The sequence below is a fragment of the Gymnoscopelus braueri genome, assembly GCF_963280865.1.
Source record: "Gymnoscopelus braueri genome assembly, chromosome: 8".
Lineage (NCBI taxonomy): Eukaryota > Metazoa > Chordata > Actinopteri > Myctophiformes > Myctophidae > Gymnoscopelus > Gymnoscopelus braueri.
This window is the reverse complement of record NC_137609.1, coordinates 45575217-45598610: the sequence shown is the minus strand read 5'-3', so window position 1 is coordinate 45598610 and position 23394 is coordinate 45575217. Positions and strand designations below refer to the sequence as shown.

Genomic DNA, 23394 nt, shown 5'->3' with positions numbered 1-23394 from the left:
TTTTATACCTAGGCTATTTGAAAATAGCCGATCTACAAGCTCACAACGCGTCGCATCGCGACGCGTTGTGAGTCTTGTAGATCTGCTATTTTCAAACATTTTAGTACTTTTACTTTTGGTACTTTAAGTACATTCTGATACCAATACTTCTGTACTTTTACTCAAGTACATTTTTCATTCCGGACTTTTACTTGTAACGGAGTACCTCTACATTGCAGTATTTGAAACTTTTACCTACAGTAAGTCAAACATTTGAGTACTTTTTCCACCACTGCCTGTGTAAGAATAGTGACGTGCGGTAGAACTTTTACGCTACCGCTCTTGAAACACTTTCTGATCTCACCACAGTGGCGCAGCCAGAACGCTAGTATAGGCTGGGCAGCACAGCGCGTGAAAATTTGACCCGTGCGTGCGAAATTTGCGGTTATTGGGCGGATATTGGGCGTTTTGGGGTGTTTTTTTGTTACTTTATTTCGGTTTTAGGGTTAGGGTTAGGGTAGGGTTATGTTATTTAATTCTTATTTTTGCCTGATTTTACCGATTTTTTATCAAAAAAATAATTATAAAAAAAATAAGAAAATACATTTCCAAAAGTATTTATTTTTAGCAAAATCGATTGGGTGGGCCAGCTTTCTATGTGGGTGGGCCACGGCCCACCCAGGCCCACCCATGGCTGCGCCCCTGTCTCACCATCACTTTGAACAACAATTAGCCTATAGCTAAAGTATCTTATTTTGTACAGCCCGAACCAAATCTCTCTCATCTAACCAAATTGCATGTTTTTTTGGTTGTTCATAACTGCTCACACAAGTTCCAGCACAAAGAGAAGAGAGAAAGTGCATGTTCAAACAGCATTACAGTATATGGGCTTAATGACGCATACAGTCGCTAGGTTATTACAGACATGGTGATCATCACATCTCCATGTATCACAGCTCCCACAGAGATGAGGCATCCCGGGGAGGATTCTATTTGCAGAAAATTACAGCCTTCTTTAACATTCCCATTTCACTTGACTCGTACTGAGAGAATGATGGACAATTTTACTGACCCTTATTTCACAATTCTATAGAAAACATCAATCAACCCCTTCAATCATGCATGTGTCCTCTGTAAATGGTGTGGTGGTGTTTTTTTTTTCTCAGGTGCTCCCGGTGCCTGCCCTGTAATAATGTAATCACACACTTCATGTGAACCTATCCGACTCGCTATTCCTCTACATAGTGTCACCATGACCCAGACGGTAGCTTAACTACCAGCGGGGGGGCTATACCAGTGTCAAAAACTCGGACGATAATACTCAGTCCCTGCTGGAATACGTCTTAAGACTCTTAGATCCATTGTGTGCACATTGATGCACAGGCTGAGAACTTAACCCATTAAGACCTGGAACGCATCTGTGTCACCTTTAGATTTCTTTGGCTATTAAAAAATAGCAGATATACAAGCTCATAGCGCGGCACCGAGTGCCGCGCTATGAGCTTGTAGATCTGCTATTTTTGAAAAATCTTGAAAAAAAAAAAAGGATTTAGAAAACATTTTTAAGAATCGCCTCAGGTCTTATAGGCAGCCTGTAGCACCCAGCAATTAATTTCAGTTCATAAACGTAGCACAAACAGAGCTGGCACACACACACACACACACACACACACACACACACACACACACACACACACACATACACACACACACACGCACACGCACACGCACACGCACACGCACACACACACGCCCACACACAAATAAATAAAAATAATAATAAGCCAAGCTGGTCAAATATAGAAACATAGATCTTAACAATGACCCCCCCCCACACACACACACACACACACCGCCCCCCCCCCCCCCCCCCCTCCATCCCACTTTCAACATCATCATCACGCAGGAACACAATTTTTTTTTCCCGGGCTGTGCAGCTGGAATGCAACTGAGTCATGCGTCAGCCCTGATTAGAAGCAGCAGTGGTCCGCGGGCCCCCCGTTCCCTCTGCCAGGCGCCAGAAGTGGTAAAAAGGCCAGAGAGCCACCACCCCTCAGTGTGTGGGAACAAACGACCTTGATGATGGTGGCATGATGGAGAGGAAGCGACACACGACTCACAATGCCACACAATATCTATAAACCCAGTCTACAGCCTCTGCCGCATGTCTAAGTAATTGAGATTTGACATAGGTCTAACTGTACACAAACACACACACACACACACACACACCCACACCGTTTCAAATTTGCCTTGGCTGTTTCTGCAAGCACCCCCCACCCACCACCACCAACATTGTTTTCTTTTCTTGGCTCTCCTCCACACTGTTAAGTTCCTCAGCTTCCGCCATGCTAATATAAAAATCACATAACTGTTGCTCCAAGTAAGAACGCCAGTGAGAGTGCACATTCTAAATACAGCAAACGACTGATGTTCTTTGCGCGGTTCCTTTGTTGGCAATCTGATCATATAAAAACTGTGATTACAGCAAAACCATGTGCTTACACCATGGAAAAGCAAGCATTGCACAATTATGCTGAATTTGAACAAAGGTGCATGTTTCACAGCTGTGATATTTTCACTGTTACCGTTATAATAGTCTTTTAAATGCCTATACACACACACAGACTCCTATACCCAAACAGCTGTTAATTAACAAAGAAGATGTTATGCAAATGGTAAAAAAAAGCATGTTAATTATGAAGACCAGTAGAAGCACTACCAAAATATTAGGTGCATTGATTATGTGCACGACCCGGAAAATGGCCCATATTGTCACAGGACAAGCCTGGTAAAGCTGGAACAAAAAAATGTATGAGACTCACCAGGGATTTACCAATGCAAATTAAACAAGGCAAGAACACCACGTGGGGCAAATGAATTCAATTGCCAAGAGAATAGAGGAGAAAACAAGAGCAAATATTACAACAAGATGGGCTCGTTGTCTCGTAGCCCATGGCCAGCAGAGACCTGCACTACAGTATATTCGGAGCTGCACACACAAAAGGCTTGCATGACAAACACTTGCACTAACGCTGCAAGAGTTTGTCATTGTTCATGCTTCTGTCTCTTTCATACTGAGAGGCACCATTGTAGTCCTCAAGCCAATTGGTTGAGTGAAGAAAACAAGTAGCATTGCACAGGGGTCTGTCTGCCAGCTGCCCCCTATGGCAATGGTTCTCAAACTTTTACATTTCAAGGTCTGCCCTTAACTCTGACAGTATACAAATGGAACCAAATGGACCCGTTAGGGTCCATTTGGTTCCATTTGTACGCTGTCAGAGTTACAGACTTGTAAGGGTCAATTTAGACCCCCTTAAAAGGAACACAGAGTCCCTGCAATCCACTTTGAGAACCACTGGAGACATGGCATGAAGAGCATGTGCAATGGATCTGAGACATGGCTATGTGCTGCAGCTCTCCACATGTGTGTGGTGCTGAATATGTATTGAAGAGCAGTATGTAAGCTGGAAAAGATCCTGTAGTCCCACTTGTTCTGTTGTTGTTTAAAGAGAATTCACAGTGATCTCAGGAGCAAACAAACAAAAAAATGCATTGGTTTTGTTTTGTTTTTTGTGAATACTGCTGGTGCAAATCGCCAAATAGAGGGCTATATACGGGACAAGCTATTATGAGCAATGGGGCACGGCACGGTACATTCAAAATCTCCATGGGAATCAATCAATCCAATCTTGAATTACCACAAAACAATCCCGAGGACTACAATGTCTTTGATTGGCTTTATAGGCGGGCTATTCTCTCAGCATCAACCCGTCATCAACATCATCAACTGCCGATTGGGGATTCAGTACGTTTTAGTTTAAAATTTGTCATCAAAAACGAAGCAAATACGACTTCTCCTAAATGGAGAGAACTGGCTGTGTAATAAACCACTCATTGATTAATCGCCACATATTGAGCTTGCTAAACGGCATTTAAACACTGTTCGTTCATCATTCATTCGCTTTGGTTCATTTGAAAGAAAAGAAAAGCCACTGTAACTGTATGAGCTGTATAGCCGAACCTCAGGCACGTCTTCCGGCCACACAATTATTAAGGGACCTGATCCGCTGCTGTAGACAGTAGACTCCATCTGTCTCCCCTGCCTAGCCCACCTTAACTGCCAGTCTAAACAATGATAACAAAGAAAAGGTATTCACTATAGCACACGATCCCTATAGTGAATGGATCTTTTTCTTAAAACAAATAACAAATAAACATTCCACCGTCCACCCGACAGAGAACAAGTAGCCTACCTATCATCAATAATTGGTGAGCAGCCACAACATCCCTGATTTTTTTTTGGGGGGGGGATACAGGCAGATCCCACTATACAGTCTGACATTGACAAGAATACATCCACGTTTTGATCGTTTTATGTGTCTGCAGCAGATCTCAATTAAAAAAAAATAGCAGATCTACAAGCTCATAGTGCCGCGCTATGAGCTTGTATATCTGCTATTTTTGGGGAAAATCGTGGAAAATGTGATATATATATAATTTAAAAGCGAACATGTGTAACTCAAATCTTTGCGGTCTGTTTAAGACTCGATCCCTTTTCCCCCTAACGGATCCCCGAGGTCATCTTTTCTCCCGTGTGCGATCGAGGAGGTGGTGTTGCGAGGCGGTTAGATCATTACCTGTGCAATCCGGCGATCCGACACATGGATACGGCGAGCTTTTATCATCCCAGGCTTGACGGTGTGTGTTGTAGAGAGAGGAGGGGAGAGAGGAGAAGAAGCAGAAGAGGGGTGTGATGGTGGTGGGGGGTGGGGGGGATCCTAAACTGAGCAGCAGAGATGGATGCGGCAGATGAGGAATAACACGACCTCTGTCTTCACACAAAGATAGCCCCGATCTTCAGATAGAGACAGCTATAGCGCCCGATAAGGCGAGGGTGATCCAAGCCTCCTCCTCCCCAAAAAAACCCTCCTTAGACCTTCCTCCTCCACCGACCACCGCACCGAGAAGGAGCATCATCAGACCCCATCGGTCCCTCGACACTTTGCTGCTAATAGTTGGGTAGGTAGTACAGCCTGGATGGGTTGAGGGCGCGGTCAGCAGCCAGTTGACCAATCATGTTTACTCACTGTCAAACTAACATTAGCGTTGCCATGGAGGATTAAGTACCTCACACACACACACACACACATAAGTGCACACGCACGCCCCCCCCACCACCCACACACACACACACACACACACACACACACACACACACACACACACACACACACACACACACACACACACACACACACACACACACACACACACACACACACACACACACACACACACACACACACCTTTTATAATTGATCGAGGCATTCTGAATCATTTAAATTTCAAGGACCCCAATTTTATCTCCATGACCCCCCCCCCCCTCCCCCTCCATCTTCAATTCAACTCGGGCTACAAAAGGAACCAAAGGGTCCATTTGGTTCTACATTAAATGTTACAGGTGAATAGCCCTGAGAATGTATTGTGACACACATTTTCTACAATACATTCTCATAGCTGGACCATTTTGGTTCCTAAAGTCAGCCCACCCCCCGAACCCCCTGGGGTCCCCCGACCCCACATTGAGAACCAGCTGCACCCCCCCCTCTCTCTCTCTCTCTCTCTCTCTCTCTCACACACACACACACAGCTTTTTATACCTTTATGAATGTTCTGCTATTTTCGCTGTGTCTCTGGCATCGTTTTAATATCTCACACTGTACCATTATTTCCTAGACCTTTTATGCAGAAGGTTGGATGGAGTGCCATCCCAGGGTGCATGAAATAATTTGTTTCAATTAAAATGTAACCTACATCTATCAATGATAACAGGATAACAAAATGAAGCCATTCAACCCTTTCAAACGGCGAATTAAATAGGCATGAGAATTTCACTTTTTCAATGGTTCAACGATAGAACATAAAATGAGGTCTGTGGGTCTTTGAATTATTTAACAAAAAGAGAAAGGTTTCGGTTTAAATGCTCATTATAAAATTTTACTTTTTTATGTGAGAAGATTGTGTCAGGCAAAAGACAGCAAATCTATATTTTAAAAAAAGCACCCCACCCACAGCCAAACTTCTCAGCTCAGCGAAGATTTCTAGTTGTCTAACATCTCTGCCGTGCAGTCCTGTCGCAATGACAGTCTCCTGCAGTTCAAACAAATTGCTTACTGTATGTCTGGGCACAGGCATGTCCTCAAAAAACCTAATTCACACTTCCTCAAGACGTTAAATGTCTACAGAAGCCTGTGCTGGAAGTATTTAGCACAGAGCTGAGGATTGCCTTTGAGCTATCTGTTTGAATTCCCTGTTTAGCATGCCGTTTAGCTCAGGCAAACCTCCTACGGTATACATTACAGTACTGTATATCTCATTGTCACATTCTTACTGCAGCGTTTCCTGCATTTCAGTACACTGTATCTCTGTATCCGCTATGAATGTACTCTACCTGCTTCAGAATTAGATGGCGTATGGGCTATATGGTTGAACATGTTGAACCAAGTCCATAATTTCACCTTAGAAATGGCAGAATAATTGCATTAACCTTTGTTGTTAGCCTAGCAATTGACAGATTCTTTATCTAATGGAAACTCACTCCAGAAATCATAACACCTTATGTCAGGGTATCCTTGAGTTTTTTGACAATGTCATCATAAATAAAGGCACAAAACAAACAGACAAACAAAACAGTAGTGTGTCTTGGTGCGGAGCGGACCCTTAACCCTCAGAGGTCTTGAGTTATCAATCCAGCCTTCAACCATCATGCTGCAGAGCATTGGGAAGAACGGCTTTAATGCACACACACACAAGTTTATGCAGCTGGTGCAGTTTATTGTCTATAAATACAATATTCTACAGTGAACAATCCAAAATGTTCTACGTGGTAGATGGTAGGACGGTAGAACACCAAATGTTGCCATTCATTCATTCATTTATTCATTCACCTCTCCACAGTTAAAATATACACCCCAGGATGCACTCCTTCCCCCCGGGCGAAACCCCAGTTTCACTAAAGTATTGCATTTCAAATTGTGCACTCCGAGATGGAAAATACACATTGCATCCTCTGCCACAGTACTATTCCTGATCCGTATTTGCAATTAGAAATAGTGAATGGTGCCCATAGGGCACAATGTTAAAACCCTCTGGACTTAAGTTAAGTCTGGACATAAATACTGAGACAGTGTCTGCTTTCTTGACACTTGCAGGATGATGGTTCCTGGGGGACGGAGGGGGTCCTGTAAGCAAAGACTTCTTTTCAGCCCCAGGCTATTTTTTGAGGGAGAGAATATAGTTTCTGATGTATTCTTGCCAGAGGGCACACAATTGCCAAGTAAGCAACATTTATTACAGGCATTTAGTTGATGCTTTTTCCAATTTGCAGTAACAAGGAGTGAGCAAGATAGCTTCAGAGTGTTGCACAGTCAAATCAGGACATACATATAGTCGTTGATGGACACACACTAGTAGGGCTGCAACTATCAACTATCTTCTTCCAAACTGACTCGCTATACGTTCATCCTTAGTTGTTTTTCCGCTCAATCGAATAAATGAGAAGTTCTTTTTGAAATTTGTTTTAATAATTGACAGAATCGATGAGTTTGCTTAACAACTGAAGCCCTATTTTATACGTTGTCGTTGAAAAGTGTCACGCAAAAATAACAGATCTACAAGCTCACAAAGCGTCGCATTACGATGCATTGTGAGCTTGTACCTGTATCTGCCATTTTGGCAATTTTTTGATTTTTTTTTACAGACTTAACTACTTTCAACATTCATTATGGGCCACATAAAAAAATATGAAAATAGCGGATCTACTGTAAGCTCATCACACAACGCATTGCGACATGTTGTTGAGCTTGTAGATCGGCAATTTTCATTTGCTAATTCTGAATCTCAGAATTGCTAATTCTGTGGTCTTTAGCTCAAACATGCTGATCCCGAGCTGACAACATTACTGTGTGTTGAATCGGGTTGTGCTACTATACAGTCTGTCATGTGGTCCTCACTGTTAACTCAGTATAATTACGGGGGCATGGTGGCACCGTCGGTAGCGCTGTTGCCTCACAGCTAGAAGGTCCTAGGCCAATACAGTCCAAGATTTATAGGCCAAAACGTGAATCTGCCTGTTACAGCGCCACCATGAGGCTGATTTAAAAAATGTAGGGTGGCATTTTTTCCTTGGCCTAATGGGGATGTGCGTACAAAGTTTCACGGAAATCGGAGGCTGCGTTCATGACTATTTATTTACCGATGGACCAAATGCCCCGCCCCCCCCCCAGTTAAAAATCACAAAAATAGATAGAAAGCAATACATGATTTTTTTTTTAACACTCATCTTTTAATTATTATCATTACAAACTAATAAAATAACCCTTGTTGTAAAAAAACAAAGTTGTCCTTTAAGTATAATTAAACCAAAAGCCAAAGCAAACATTTGCATGAAATGGGTTGAATACTACACTTCTTTCTGAGGATCCCCGGTCGAGTTCCTCAAAGACACATTGGTTTATAGCTTATTTAAAGCTGCAATCCATAACTATTTTTGTGTGAATAACCAATCTGTAAGGTAAGAGTTAATACAATATAAGTAACAACAACTGCGGTGAGGCATAGGCCTTGTTCAGCAGCCTGACAACAGGCGGCGCAGACTTTTCTGGCTCTTCCTGAACACACCTGTGGATTATACCAGGGACAATGACTTGGACTTTAGCCCCCCCTCGGACACACCTGTGGACCACACCAGGTACAAATGACTTTTTGTTGCACTCCCTCATGGAGCTACTTGCGGATTATACTAGGGTCAGTCCACTCTAGGTGGACACGCACTGACCTTTTGCACCTTAATCCCTTGTATAACGCACTGACTTTTTTATTGTGCTCCTTTTCCTCTAAGCACCTTAACGTCCATTGTCTATCATGCACAGTATAAGTATAACATGCACAGTATACAATACATTGCTGCTATGCTCAGGCACCTTAGTTTAGTTTTTTTTTAGTTTTTTTATTATCTCAGGTAATTTGTAAATATGTAGATAACTTGTCTGGCCTTCTGTTGCTCTCTTGTTTTGATCTCCTTCCCACTTGCCCCCCACCCTATTCTTCTCCCCCCCCCCCTCTTCTTTCTATGGAAACTAACGTTGCGATGGGAACGATGTACAAAAAAGAATTTCACCCACTTTTTTACCTTGTAAACCTGTGATGTGACAATAAAACTGATTCTGATTCTGGTGGTTGTATTTTGTCTCCCTGCACTTCTACTGAGACGTTTAGATAGTGTGGTCGGGTAGGACCACTACAAGAGGTATTGCATGACATTAAAAGGAGTTTATCTCATCGTCCCAAGCAAGCTCTCCATTATAGCTCGACGGTAAAAATGTCAATGCTTGCGCAGGGGACCTGGGTTCAAATCCCGGGTCGGACATGAACGTTACGTGGATTGCAGTTTTAAGAAGAATTTGCAGTCCAATATGTAAGTTGACATGTAGCTCAGAATACCTATCGTCTTGTAGAGATGGAAGAGAACGGTGTCTAAGCTGTAATTAGCTCATATGTATAATGTTTGACCTTGTTGTACAGTATGTATGCAAGTAGCGTTACTCTAATAGGTAATATTGACTAATGATCCAGTAGGTGTAAATGTTCAGGTCTTTCTCTTAGCACCTTTTTTAATTCATTTTTAATTTAGTCACGTCTTCATCTGTTTCTGTCAACATATTGTTGATAATTATAAGCATTTTAAACCGTTTGGAATAATGTTGATTTCCTTCTAAAAGTAGTTTAAGGTGCTGATTGTTTTGACAAAAGGTTTTGACCACAAGATGCCACTGTTGTTGCTATGCCAACAGTTTCACATAGCAGAGCCTGCAGGCAGATCCCTGTCATTTTGGCAGCTTTAATGCGACTGTTTTTCTTAATGTGGGGTCTGGGGTCCACAAAAGGCTTATAATGGTTCCATTTGTACCCTCTCAGAACACTGAGGAAGAGTTTACGGCAGGGGTCTTCCACGTTTTCAGGCCAAGGACCCCCTAGCTGAGAGAGAGATGAAGCAGGGACCCCCTCTATATTGGTATAAAATTGTGTTTCAGATTCAACTTGTTTTGCTTACTTGGTCTGCTCTTTTTTCACCCTACACCAAACACCTCTTTGCCAAAAATAGCAGATCTACAAGCTCACAACGCCTCGCAGCGCGAGGCGTTGTGAGCTTGTAGATCTGCTATTTTTGGCAAAAGTTCTCCAAAGAATTGGGACGCTAGGGTGGTTAAGGTAAAACATTTAATCATATCACACAAAGATTTGGCGGACCCCCTGTAGTAACTCTGAGGACCCCCTAGGGGTCCCGGACCCCCTGTTGAAGACCCCTGATTTACGGTGAATTTATCCAAGAGATAAAGAGTGTATCAAAATTGGGGTCCGTGGCCTATAGTGCAACTCAAACAGGGGGTCCTTGAAATGAAAAAGGTTGAGAATCACCGCTTTAGAGATTTGAAGAAACATCTTACTCTGACTCTGGAGTACTGATGATTGTAGTGTCTCACATTGAGTGCCAAGAACGCATATATGCGTTCTTTGCGTTCTTTTGAATCCATCACTTGAGTGCCAAGAACGCATATATGCGTTTTAAAAAACAAACAAAAAAAAAACATATATTTTTTAAATTTGACCCAAAGACCAAGGAGATATGATTTTTTGAAGATTTAAACTCCCATCCACTTCCTTGTTAACTTAAAACTTAAAAATTCTGTATCTCGGCTCCTGAGTACTTTTTTTTTCTCAATGAAAAATCTCTGGCATAAAACAGCTAAAAAATCTGAAATAACTCTGGCATTCAATGTGTTAATGGGGGGTTAATTCATTACACTTTGTGAGCAAGGTGAACACAATTAATTAGCACACCAGTAAACAAGGATACTAACAGTAATCAAAAGTTCCCATGACCAGAGTGAAGAACCACTCCAGTAATGATGCTCTGGATTTGATTTACTGCCAGCAAAATCTATAAATGAGCAATGAGCTTGTGGATTGGCTATTTTCACTATCCTATATTATATCCTATATAAAAATTATGGGAGGGGGGGGGGGTTATGGGGGGGGGCGTGCCGACCACGGCCACGTCACTCTTGGGTGCGTTCGGATATATAGCACTGAGCACACTGGCCAGTGGCCAATACAAACTAATACGTGAGTTTGAATTCCGAACATTGCCGGCCCACACTAACCGTACCTGACCTGGCGGAGACCTGTGCTCCGAGGAGCACTCTTTCTAGTTCATGATGTACTTTTGCCCTTCCTAGAAGGGAGTCAAAAGTACAATATTTATCTTTGACATGTAGTGGAGTTAATGTAATAACTATCCAAAAATACAAATACTCAAGTAAAGTACAGATACTCAAACAATTTACTACTGTATGGTACACAAGTAAGTACTTTGTTTGTATTTTATGGTCCGATGTAGGTATATGAGGAGTTTCTATTAAGAAAAAGTACTTTGTTACCGTCCACCATTGGTAAGTGTGTGAGCGTGATGCTGGGCATTGCTGAAAAGGCCCCAGGGCCCGCTTGAAAATGAGATGGAGATCTCAATGTGATTTATGCTGGTTAAATAAGGAATTAGAGAACGACAGAAGCTGTAGTCGATTTAAAGATGATTCACGCAAGTAGAAAGACCATCGCAATAATCTAAACTGGAGGTCAGAAATATGAATAACTTTCCCTGTGTCTTGAAATGAAAAGATGGGGCAGATCTCTGCGATATTCCTGACACGAAGAAGCATGACTGTACTGTGTTTTGTAATATGCTGATTAAAATGCAAACATGAGTCGAAATAAAATAAAATAAAACAAGATATGACTCAGTCATATTATACCAGGTTGCTCTCTCCAGCGTCCCCGCAAGGAACCCAATGGACCCGTGGTCCTGTACCCTTTCGCTCGTGGACAAGCAAAAACGGCCAAAATGGCAGTAAATAGTAAATCGTTTATGAACAGAGCTAAATCAGTTCGTGTGCCTCAGTAAGGGCTTGTGTGCGTTGTCTTGTTTTTTCTGGGTCGCTGTTGGAGGCGGCGCTGTGTTTGTGAGGAGTCAAGTCAATAGTTTGTTTGGTGGCGACGACCACACTGTTTTTTTCACGCAACAGCGCCACAGACCATAGAGATAAATACAGTGGCCGAACACAGTATTGTGGGTCGTCTTTAGATCCCATATTCTGAGAGGTCTTTAGATCCCATATTCTGAGAGGACATTGAGCCCTCATTGGCTAAATGACCAGCCAATGAGGAAAATGTCACGCAAAAGGACAAAAGGACCAGCCAATGAGGAACAAAGTGACTACTAACGAGTGTAGATGTAGACCAGGTTTGGCAACCTGGTGAAAATAAATGTAGACACCGGCATTACATGACAAGATAAGGATCCCAGGGATTACAAGTAGACTGTTTACAGCCTATACTCTAACAGAACAGTTTTACTTGCCACATATTGCTTCAAGTAATGCAAGCTCTTAATCATTCAGAAAACTACTGTAGCATCCTCTATTTAGCTTTTTTTGTTATTTGTTTGACTGCTAAGTATAAGCAGTGGTGGAAAGTAACTAAGTACATTTACTTAAGTACTGTAGTTAAGTACAATTTTGAGGTATTTGTACTTTACTTGAGTATTTCCAATATCCAATACTTTTACTTCTACTCCACTACATCTCAGAGGCAAATATTGTACTTTTACTCCACTACAATTATTTGAAAACTTTAGTTACTAGTTGCAGATATAGATTATGACATTATAAAACATACATTAACCACTTTAGCTCTATTTTATACCTAGGCTATTTAAAATTGCCGATCTACAAGCTCACAACGTGTCGCATCGCGACGCGTTGTGGGCTTGTAGATCTGCTATTTTCAAACATTTTAGTACTTTTACTTTTGATACTTTAAGTACATTTTGATACCAATACTTTTGTACTTTTATTCAAGTAAATTTTGAATTCTGGACTTTCATTTGTAACAGAGTACTTCTACATTGCAGTATTGATACTTTCACTTAAGTAAAACTTTTGAGTACTTTTTCCACCACTGAGTATAAGACAGCTTTAGCTTATCGTTTCATGAGATGTACATCATAGTTGTAAAACAAAAGTATTAAAAGTACTATAATATTTGTGCTTACAAATTGGTTAGGCATTCATATTGTAGCATCCTGGGGGACTTCCCAGTATGCCTCCAACAGGGTGTGTCTGTGTCCTATCGTTCTATTAGTTGTTGCTAATAGTTGTTGGGGTATTTGTGACAGTACATAATAATAATAATGTGAAATGTGTCCTCTGCATTTACCCATCATAACTATTAGGTGCAATGGGCTCTATTAACCCATTAAGACCTGAGGCCTATTCTACAAATGTCTTCTGTTGCTATATCAGTGGTTCTCAAACTTTTTTCATGTCAATGACCCCCAAAATGATATGCACTTGGTCGCGGACCCCCCTCTCAAAATATTTTGTTCCAGGGACCCCCCAGAAGCAAAGATTTGAGTTACAAATGTTCGCTTAAAAAAAATATATATATATATATATATATATATATTGAAAGATTTGCACAAATGTTCACGATTTTTCAAAAATAGCAGATCTACAAGCTTGTAGATCTGCTATTTTTGAATAGCCAAAGAAATCTTAAAATGACACACAGATGCGTTCCCGGTCTTAATGGGTTAACACAGCACCCATCTTGCTAAGGGACACTTCTACACTCATGAGGCCGTGGGTGAACCAGTGGGAATTGGAAAGTCACTGGACTGGTTCATTCTACAATGTGTTTGTAATAGAATGAACGCATTATTGTGTTATTATTTGCTATGAGGCTTGTGTTTGGGGATATTTGTGTTAAAGAGGTGGTGCCATGCTTTTGCACTTTTTCTGTTTTTTCATGTGTCTATGAGGTTGATAGAACTTCATTAAGCCCCCTGGTAGTGTTTTTATGGTGTTTTATGTCTTCTCTGACTATTTTGAGTTTCTTCCTGGAGGCTGAAACCTTGAGGGTCAAACGTGCCAATAGAAAAACAGCACTTTAATGACGCAGTAGAAATATACCCTCCCCCTCATTATCATAACACAACAGGTGTGGGCATGAGGAGGAGGAGGGACTAGGACAGGTAGGTGGTCTTGTAGGAGGAGGCGGAGGGACTGATTCAGGTGGGAGGTGCTAAGGTGAGAACCAGGTATACTTAATGAACCGGAGGCGTGTCCACATAAAAACATAATTTTAACACTTTCTGTACACTTTTTTGAAAAAAAATCTTCCCCCTAGTATAACCATAATACCTGATGATCATGTTTTAGGGGGGGGGGGATCACTGAAAATCACGGCACCCCGTCTTTAACTGTGAGTAATGTAGTTTGTGATAGAGGTAATGGTGTGATATGGTATGGTGTGGCGTGGCATGGTGTGTGGCGTGCTGTCGTGTCCCGCCGTGCTGCCACCACAAATAAAAGAGGGTTCCTATTGCAAAATGTTGCCGTGATCCTTTGAGCCCACTGTTCATCACAATATTAGCAGACTGAGAGTTTTTTTGTTACAGCACAGTGTAATATATTTTGTGGTCTGAAAGTGACTCATTGCTGCGAGTCCCTGCAAAGGTCAAACATGTATTATGAGACTTTACCAGCTGTGCCCCAATTTTGTGGCAAAGAGACATGAAAGCCAAGCGTATGATTTGAAAAAAAAAAGCACGGAACCTTCACGCATTAGAAGGACGATATCAGTCACCAGAACCAAGGACGGGTGTTTTCAATGACTCTAACATGGTTAAAATGGAGTTTGAAGTTAAAATGGGTTTATATAGGAAGGGGGCGTGTCTGATCAAATGAATATCAAATATCTAAATACTGAATCAAGCAACTTCAAAACTGTATGGGGTCCTCACAAAAGTCTGAGTAGACGTTAAAATTACCCCAAACATGTTTGAAAGTGAAACATCCCTTTTATAGCTAAAATTTGGGAAAAGTGAAAAATCACCTTTGTCGCTAATGCCCACTATAGACCGTAAAAGAATATGGACAACGTTACGCCATACGGACACACGGACGGACGGACAGGGGGTAAAACATACTCTCTCGCCATGCCTTTCGGCCTGGCGGAGACAATTAATACTGTTGGTTGCAACAAGGGCAGGTTTTCACTCGGTAGAACCAGTAGAAAGCCTAGAAACATACCCTACTTTATCATTAATTAAAAAAAAAAAAAGATTATTGGATAATTAAAAAAGACCTTAAACTAGCGTTTGAAAACATAAAGTGTTTATGAAAAAGTTTAAAAAGGTAATAAAATCATGTGTAGAATTCACCCAAAACCTCATTGACTTCTATTGAGATTATAATGTATTACGACCACCGAAGGTGAAATAGCTTGATGCCCACGTGTCATTTCAGACGGTCAGTCCACTGGGGAGAAAGATGCAATGAGAACGGCCACGTAACCATAATGTAACCTTCCACCGATTGGTCATGTTGTTACCCCAACCAATAAAACCACGCCATATAGCCGTTCATCTAGGTCATGGGACCACGACTACAGAACCCATAGCCAAAATGCTAAGAAACAGCTTAAATTTGGGAAAAGTGAAAAATCAGTGCAGTGACAGATCAATTGGTCAACCCACTGAGGAGAAAAATGCATGAGAACGGATTGAGGACAAACAGACAGACATACTGAGTTGACTCTATTTCATAGTAGGATGTATTCTGGGACATGTGCCATGTTGTGTATCAGCAACTACTAGACATGTACATGTAAGAACATCATTTGAAATTGTGCATCATAATGCTCAGAGCTGAGGGCATGTCAGCTTCAATCTCTGTCATCCGTTGGTTGACGCTTACTCTGTTCATGAGGTCATTTCCTATATAATTTCAAATGAACACGAGACGAAAGGACACACATGATGATTACAAATGGTGTTGTAGAAGTGATAGTCTATAATAAATTCTGAGAAGTCATGGAGTCCTCGGACTGTCATTTGAACAAAGTATTTTGTCCTTACGTACCCCCTGTAATTTTTTTTCTTTTTTTTTTGCTGCTGCCAGCCAAACTGCTGTTAAGGTTCACAGCGGATTCCCTTTTTCTCTGCTTTTCTTCCCGTGATGCAATGCGACGTGGGAAATGGTCTGGAATGTTAAAACTCTACTATTCAATCTGTCAAAATTGATTTGAGAAAGCTAGGCGCAGAGACACTCAAGAGAACAGTTACCCTTTCAGAAACCCTTAGTCACGTTTCTGATCTGAAGGTAACAGACTATTCATAACCTTAAAGTATAAGGGCATGGTAATGAAATGCATACAGTATATAAACCCTCACGCGAACTGCAGAGGAACAGAGACCACTGCCCTCCCCCATATGTATGGTGTGGTCCCGCTCACATTGTAGCGAGACCCCGCTGTTGTCTGCCGGCTCTTGCTGACATTAACCGAGACATGCCTTTCAAATATCATGGCCTTTGGGACTGGGTCAGAGTTACTATTTGTGGCATGGGACTTCATGATCGTTGGCCCACCAGACCAGAGTGATAACTGAGAAGAGAGTGGAATTTAATACCGTCCTTCAGCTGATCCTAGGTTAGTTAGGGGTTGAGGCCTTTTCTGCAGTATCATGGTAGTGTTATAGTAAAGCTAGCCTCGATCTCCAGGCTTTTATTGTTTAGTTTTGCTAAAAAATAAAAGCCTGGACCAGCGCGTCGGTGTACCCGGTATGAGGAAGTGTTCATTTCCCCAACCAACCAGAGTGCAGTGGGCGTCGCTCGTAATGTTGTGTTAACGGGGCGGGGGTTGACGGACAGATCGGTGAACCAATGGGATCAGGCGCAGTCTCTCTGCGCCTCTATACACCCGCCCCTCTATACACGAAATCAGGAGCGTCACTGATTAGAAACAACTTAGGCTACAGCAGAGTCTTAGAAAGGCACTGTTCAGTTGAAAAGGGACATTTAAGTTCACCATTTAAACCCTACATAGGCCTACTTTGTTGATCTATATGTTTAGTTGAATGCTTGGTCCGCTCCTTTTTTCCTTCTACACCAAATCTCTTCACTGAAAATAGCTGATGTAATGTAACACTATTTTGTCTGAATGTTCGCCACCACATAGGGAAGGTACAGTAGGATCAGATGTGGTAAAAAAAAGAAGAAGAAAATAATATAAATACGAATATTTATTGATCCAAAATGGAAACGGTTAAATAATGGGATGGTACAGAAAAAAAATGGATTACATAAATCCTTATTATTCATGAACACATCTGAGCATCCGGGAGTATGGATTCGATTCCCGACACGTGTGTGTTCAGGGGTGGGAAGCCGGCCGGGGATTGTGTCCTATAGTCGTTGCACTAGCGGCCCGTACTGGTCAAAGCGGCGCACACGTTTAGCGGGGAGGGAACCGAGGACAATATTGTCAACTTCTGTGTGCCTTAGACTCTCTCCTGCAGGGAAAACTCTTCATTGCCAAGTGTAGAGAAGCATCTGTTGACTCCATGTGTATCAGAGGATGCATGCGGCTGTCTCCACCCTCCCCAGGGCAACAGCAGGGGGGATGGCGATGACAAGCACCACAATAAACAGGGGCAGAATTGTCATTGAAAGGATATGCACATCCCCACAGTTATTTAACCCCTTAAGACCGGGAACGCATCCGTGTGTCATTTTGAGATTTCTTTGGGCTATTCAAAAATAGCAGATCTACAAGCTCATAGCGCGGCACTCGGTGCCGCGCTATGAGCTTGTAGATCTGCTATTTGTAGATCTGTTGCTAAAAGAATCGTGAAAATGTGTGCAAATCTTTGAATATATATATACATTTTTAACTCAAATCTTTGCTTCTGGGGGGGGGTCCCTGGAACAAAATATTTTGAGATGGGGGTCCACGGCCAAATACATATAATTTCGGGGGTCCTTGACATGAAAAGAGTTTGAGTTTTATAGCAACATACGTTTTTTTCAAAAAATTAGGATTTAGAAGACATTTGTAGAATCCCCCCGAGAAGCAAAGATTTGAGTTAAAAATGTTGGCTTTAAGATTTTAATAAAATATATTTAAAGATTTTGCACACATTTTCACAATAAAAAATAAATAAATAGCAAATCTACAAGCTCATAGCGTGGCACTCGGTGCCGCGCTATGAGCTTGTATATCTGCTATTTTTTTAATAGCCCAAAAGACATCTTAAAATGACACACAGATGCGTTCCCGATCTTAAAGGGTTAAACACAATGCTGGAATTATCAAGTGAAGAAAAAAGGAACGTACGCACACGATACACTGCTCTCCCATCTTTTTTTATTTTTAACCAAAAGTGAACAACGTTTCGCCCCTTGATGAAGCAATATGTATGGGCAATATATCAATGTTATATTGATATCTTGATATAACATTAGATGTCGTCTGGGATTTTGAACATCAATATCGTGATATGGCACGAGAGCCGTCTTTATCCTGCTTTCAGTCAATTAAGCCATATATTTTATGCCTTCAAAAAGTGTCAAAACATTTCGGCAAATAGCCGATCTATAAGCTCACAACACGTGGCATTGTGACACGCTGTGTGCTTGTAGATCTGCTATTTCCACTATTTAGATTTTTTTTAAATATCATCCTCAAAGCACAATAATATCATCACAGTATCAATATGGAGGTAGGCCGACTGTATATGGTCAAAAACATCTAAATATTAGATTGTGTCCATAACACCCAAACCTAATGAATAAATGTAGCTTGCGAGATAGTTCAAGCAGATGCACTTATTTATTTAGATTTACGTGGGCGATGTATGCAACGTGTCTGCACCACTCTGACGTGAGCAGGGAGTAGCATAGCCTGAATGCCAAGATCAAATATCTCTCTAGGTCATCCCCCAGTCATTTCGATCCTCTATACATCTGGCTAGCTCGTTCCAGTCATTTCCGCCCCCGCATCTTTCTTTAGTACGTTCACTTAGGTAAGTGTAGGACAGATCTGTGATTGATGCTGGTCGTTGTTGGTTCCCACAGCAAAAGCATACTAGCTGGGAGTCTATGGCAGTGACCGGCCAGCCTTATTCTCCTACAGTAGCTGCGACCTTCTCACTCACCCTTGGTGCCCCACCATACAGATGCTTGTTGTTAACATGGTCATCCTGGTTGATGGTCTACTACTGCACGTAGCATTCTGGTGTAGCGCCCATGCAGGCTTCAGAGTCCAGCATGGACTGGACTGTACAGTCGCAGAGAAGAAGCTGAGCTTGATATGTCCATATGATATAATTATGTAAATGTAATAAAATAATAAACAAATAGGTGATCAAAAATAAAATTGACCCCCAGGGTCAAATAGACTGATGGTATATAGGCCTTGATACATGTGTCTGTTTTTGTATCGATATCAACAAGCAACGTCAATTTTCAATGTTGGCATTTCACTTTTCTATTGAAAAGTGAAATAAGTAAATGTCCTGAATCTGATTATTGAAAAAACATTCCATTGGAGCTGGAGCTGTTGTCCTGTGTCTCATGTTGCACACTGATGTTTGTGTTGTCTGTTGATGTTGATGAAAAAGTATCAATGCCATAAACACTGTGAACCATACCGTAGCGTAGCATGTTGCAGTCAAATGGGGCAACAGCTTGACACGTTGGTGGCAATTTGCCAATATTGCCGAGGGTTACTGTTGAGGACAATCGGGCTGCTGCAGGAGAGAGAGAGACAGCTGCAACAGCACTCCATCCTGTAATGTCATAACACCATCTGTACTATTGTGCTATAATACAAAACAATACATTGTATTCACAAATGTACACTTGTATGAGGACCCTGAACCTGAATTTTATTTAACGTTTTGCATTTGTGCTACAGTGTTTGGCATACATATAGTAGCAAACTAAAACAATATATAGATCTGATTTATTATCATTTTTATCCAGCTATTCACATCTAAACAAAAGAAACATAAGACTGAACTGCATGGCCAATAGTATCATTATTAGCCTACTATAATTAGGATTTTTAACATTACTAAGGCAGTTGCTTGGCTTTGACACATGTTTTTAGATGCAAGCAGGTGGTTCTATATGTAATATTTCATTGCCATCTACTGGCTGGGCATTCCTTTGAGCCACAGCAACAACTACACAGAATTAATTATGCGTTTAATTATGCGTTTAATTATATACAAAATGATCATTGCTACTGAACTCTCCCAGTGTGCCAGCGTGTCTCTCCGAACCTCGTTATGAGATTATTTTAAATGATTGTGAATAGTTAAATGATAGTTATGCTGTCCAAGAAAGGCTCAACATGCAATAGAGTACACTACAGTGCTGTTCAACTTATTGTGTTTGACCTGAATGAAAGCTGTCTAAATTGGTCGAATACATTGGCAAATACAACTTCATTATCAGTACTGTATATCAACTAGGAATAGCATATTGGTTAGAGACTTGACCGGTCTGCGTCCTTTTTATGCCCATATATGGAGTTCTGTGTCAGGCATGCCCAAATATGGGGTCTATAGGCCAGTCTATGACATCATATTGATGTCATCAGCATACTCCTATGGGGATTTGCGTCACGCCCTCGGGTCCTCCTCGCTAATACGCACATCGAGTTTGAAGTCGGTTCTGTCCCATATAATATTATGCATGAACAGCTTGTAGCTTGTAGATCTGTTATTTTCAACTACTGTGCTATAATACAAAACAATACATTGTATTCACAATGTACACTTGTATTAGCTGGGGACCCTTTGGAACCTTTCGAGGACCCCTGGAGCTCCCCGGACCCCACTTTGATAACCACTGGTATAGAAGGTAGAAAGTATGAATTTGCCCTACACTACAGTATTGATTTTGACCATACCATGCTGGCAGACTTGATTGTTGAGACCGGCAGAGCTTGATTGTTTTTGTCCGTTTATTCTCTTGTACTTGAAGTCTTGTTTCATTTTCACTTTCTGCAGCTTGATATTATTGTATTTCATGAAGAGATGGAAGGTTTTATATCTTAATCTTATATTGCAGTTTAGCACAATAAATGTTCTTAAACTACCTCTGTACAACTACATATTTCCTAGTAATACATTTCAGAGTACCATAATTGCTGCTATGCAGTTGCCATACCAGCTTTCAGAAGCATTTATATTGTCATTTTAAGAAAAAGGAATAAACACCTATATATAACATACATACATATTTTGCTTAAAATTATGCAATTACTTATTCATATTGCCCAGCCCTACGTCACATTGTCACGTCAAGGTGCAGACTTGAACAGCAATCATGAATTCATGAGTCACTGGAAATGAGTCATAAAACCCATACTAGCACGTGCAACTCTGAAAGTGTGTCGTGGATCTAAATTGATTCTAAATTTGTACAATCAAAGACCAACATGAAGCCTAATGTTCCTGCAACAACAGAAGGGATGGTTGAAATAAATCTCTCAGGAAAGCTATTGTTTTGTGTTTGTTTTTTTGTCAATAGCGCAAGTCAGCATTTATGTAATCATACTAAATTAAAAAAAACATACCTCTCTACACAGTAAAATCCTTAGTGAATTTAACTACGGGTCCATTTGGTTCTATATTTTATTCTGTACAAGTAACTGTAGAGCATGCAAAAAGCTAAATAATAAATCAATAATTTCACCTTCCCTGCACTTATGTGCTTTTGAAAGATCCCTCCTGACAGGTACTGCATAAGGTTAAAGGAACAATCTGTAATTTCCATGTCCTAACAGGGCTTTGAACCCGGAGACCACACTTCTACCAGTCTTACGAGACAGAATCCCTGCTATGCCAGGGTAAATATTGCACTTACTACCATATAGACTGATTAAAATAATGTTTTATTCATTATGTTCCGGATTGCAGCTTTAACCCTACTCTGTCTCTCTGTTGTCTCATAGTTGTCTCTCATGCAATCCCTGGCAGACAGGCTCTCATATGGCAGGAATAACCTGAGAAGAATTCACCCCACCGCTGAACTGTCGTAAACATTTTCCAGCATGGCTCCTCCATATAGCACACGCCCACTCGGCATTCCAATAGTCACCCTATTTTCCTCATGAATATGGAAATATCATGGTCCTTCGCAACACCTGGACTCTTGTTTTAAGCCATTATTGTGTTAAAGGTTTTATCTTCATGTCATATTTTTGAACATCATTAAATAATGTTAAAATGTTAGCTTTAAAATAATATATATATTTATATATATTTTTGGGCGGTGAAACCGCCCCTATAAGTGAGGTTTGGATATGTGTACAACAAATCCTGCGCTGTGATTGGCCAAAAATGGACCCCGCCTAACCCTGCACCGTGATTGGCCAATCACAGTCTATTCAGGACTGTGATTGGCCAGTGTCACATGACACATGTGCATAGCCCTATATAAGAAACCATAACTTAAAAAAAAACATGTTTTTTTTAAGTTATGGTTTCTTTCAATAATTGTATTTATTTTTTGTACATGATTGGTTGACTCCATTCAGTATTGTGATTAGCTAGCAAGACACCGCCCACTTCACACAGGGTGTGATTTTTTTTATTTTGGGGACATTGTAAAATTATGCCTAGTAGCAGACAGATGTAAATCATATTAGAAATGACTGTATATGACAGCTCGGTCATTTACGGGAGACACAAGTGTAATACCACCCCTTGGCACCACAAACCGCAACCATCTAATTACGACACAGTGTTCTCTCATGGTTCACAACAGTTCACATACTGCAACTGAGTTCACATAACAGAGTGTCCTCTGTCTAGATTGCAGAATGCAACATGGTGTTATCTGCTGCCGGAATGCAACCTGAGCTGTATTTTATGCATCAAACGTGATAATGATGATGACGGTTATTACTATTAATTATCATTATTATTAGGTCTATAGTTCACCATACAGTAGATCACCCCCACCCTCTGCTCAATATGGACACCACATGCTCCCAGTGGTGGAAAAAGTACTCAAATTCCATACTTAAGTAAAAGTACCAATACTGCAATATAAAAATACTCTGTTACAAGTAAAAGTCCAGAATAAAAAACTTACTTGAGTAAAAGTACAAAAGTATTGGCATTAAAATGTACTTAAAGTACCAAAAGTAAAAGTACTAAATATTTGAAAATATTTTCTATTTTCTATTTTCAAATAGCCTAGGTTTAAAATAGGTTTAAAGTGGTTAATGTGTGTTTCATTATATCATAATTTATATCTGAAAAGTAACTAGTAACTAAAGTTTTCAAGTATATGTAGTGGAGTAAAAGTACAATATTTGCCTCTGAGATGTAGTGGAGTAGAAGTAAAAGTATTGGAAATTGGAAATACTCAAGTAAAGTACAAATACCTCAAAATTGTACTTAATTACAGTACTTAAGTAAATGTACTTAGTTAC

At 40.8% G+C, this 23394-nt stretch overlaps 1 long non-coding RNA gene across 1 annotated transcript in view; it reads left to right on the top strand.

The window, feature by feature from the left end:
• The window catches only part of LOC308089742, a 376982-nt gene that overhangs the window by 21594 nt on the left and 331994 nt on the right, over positions 1 to 23394 (top strand). The gene's annotated exons all lie outside the window — the stretch shown is intronic.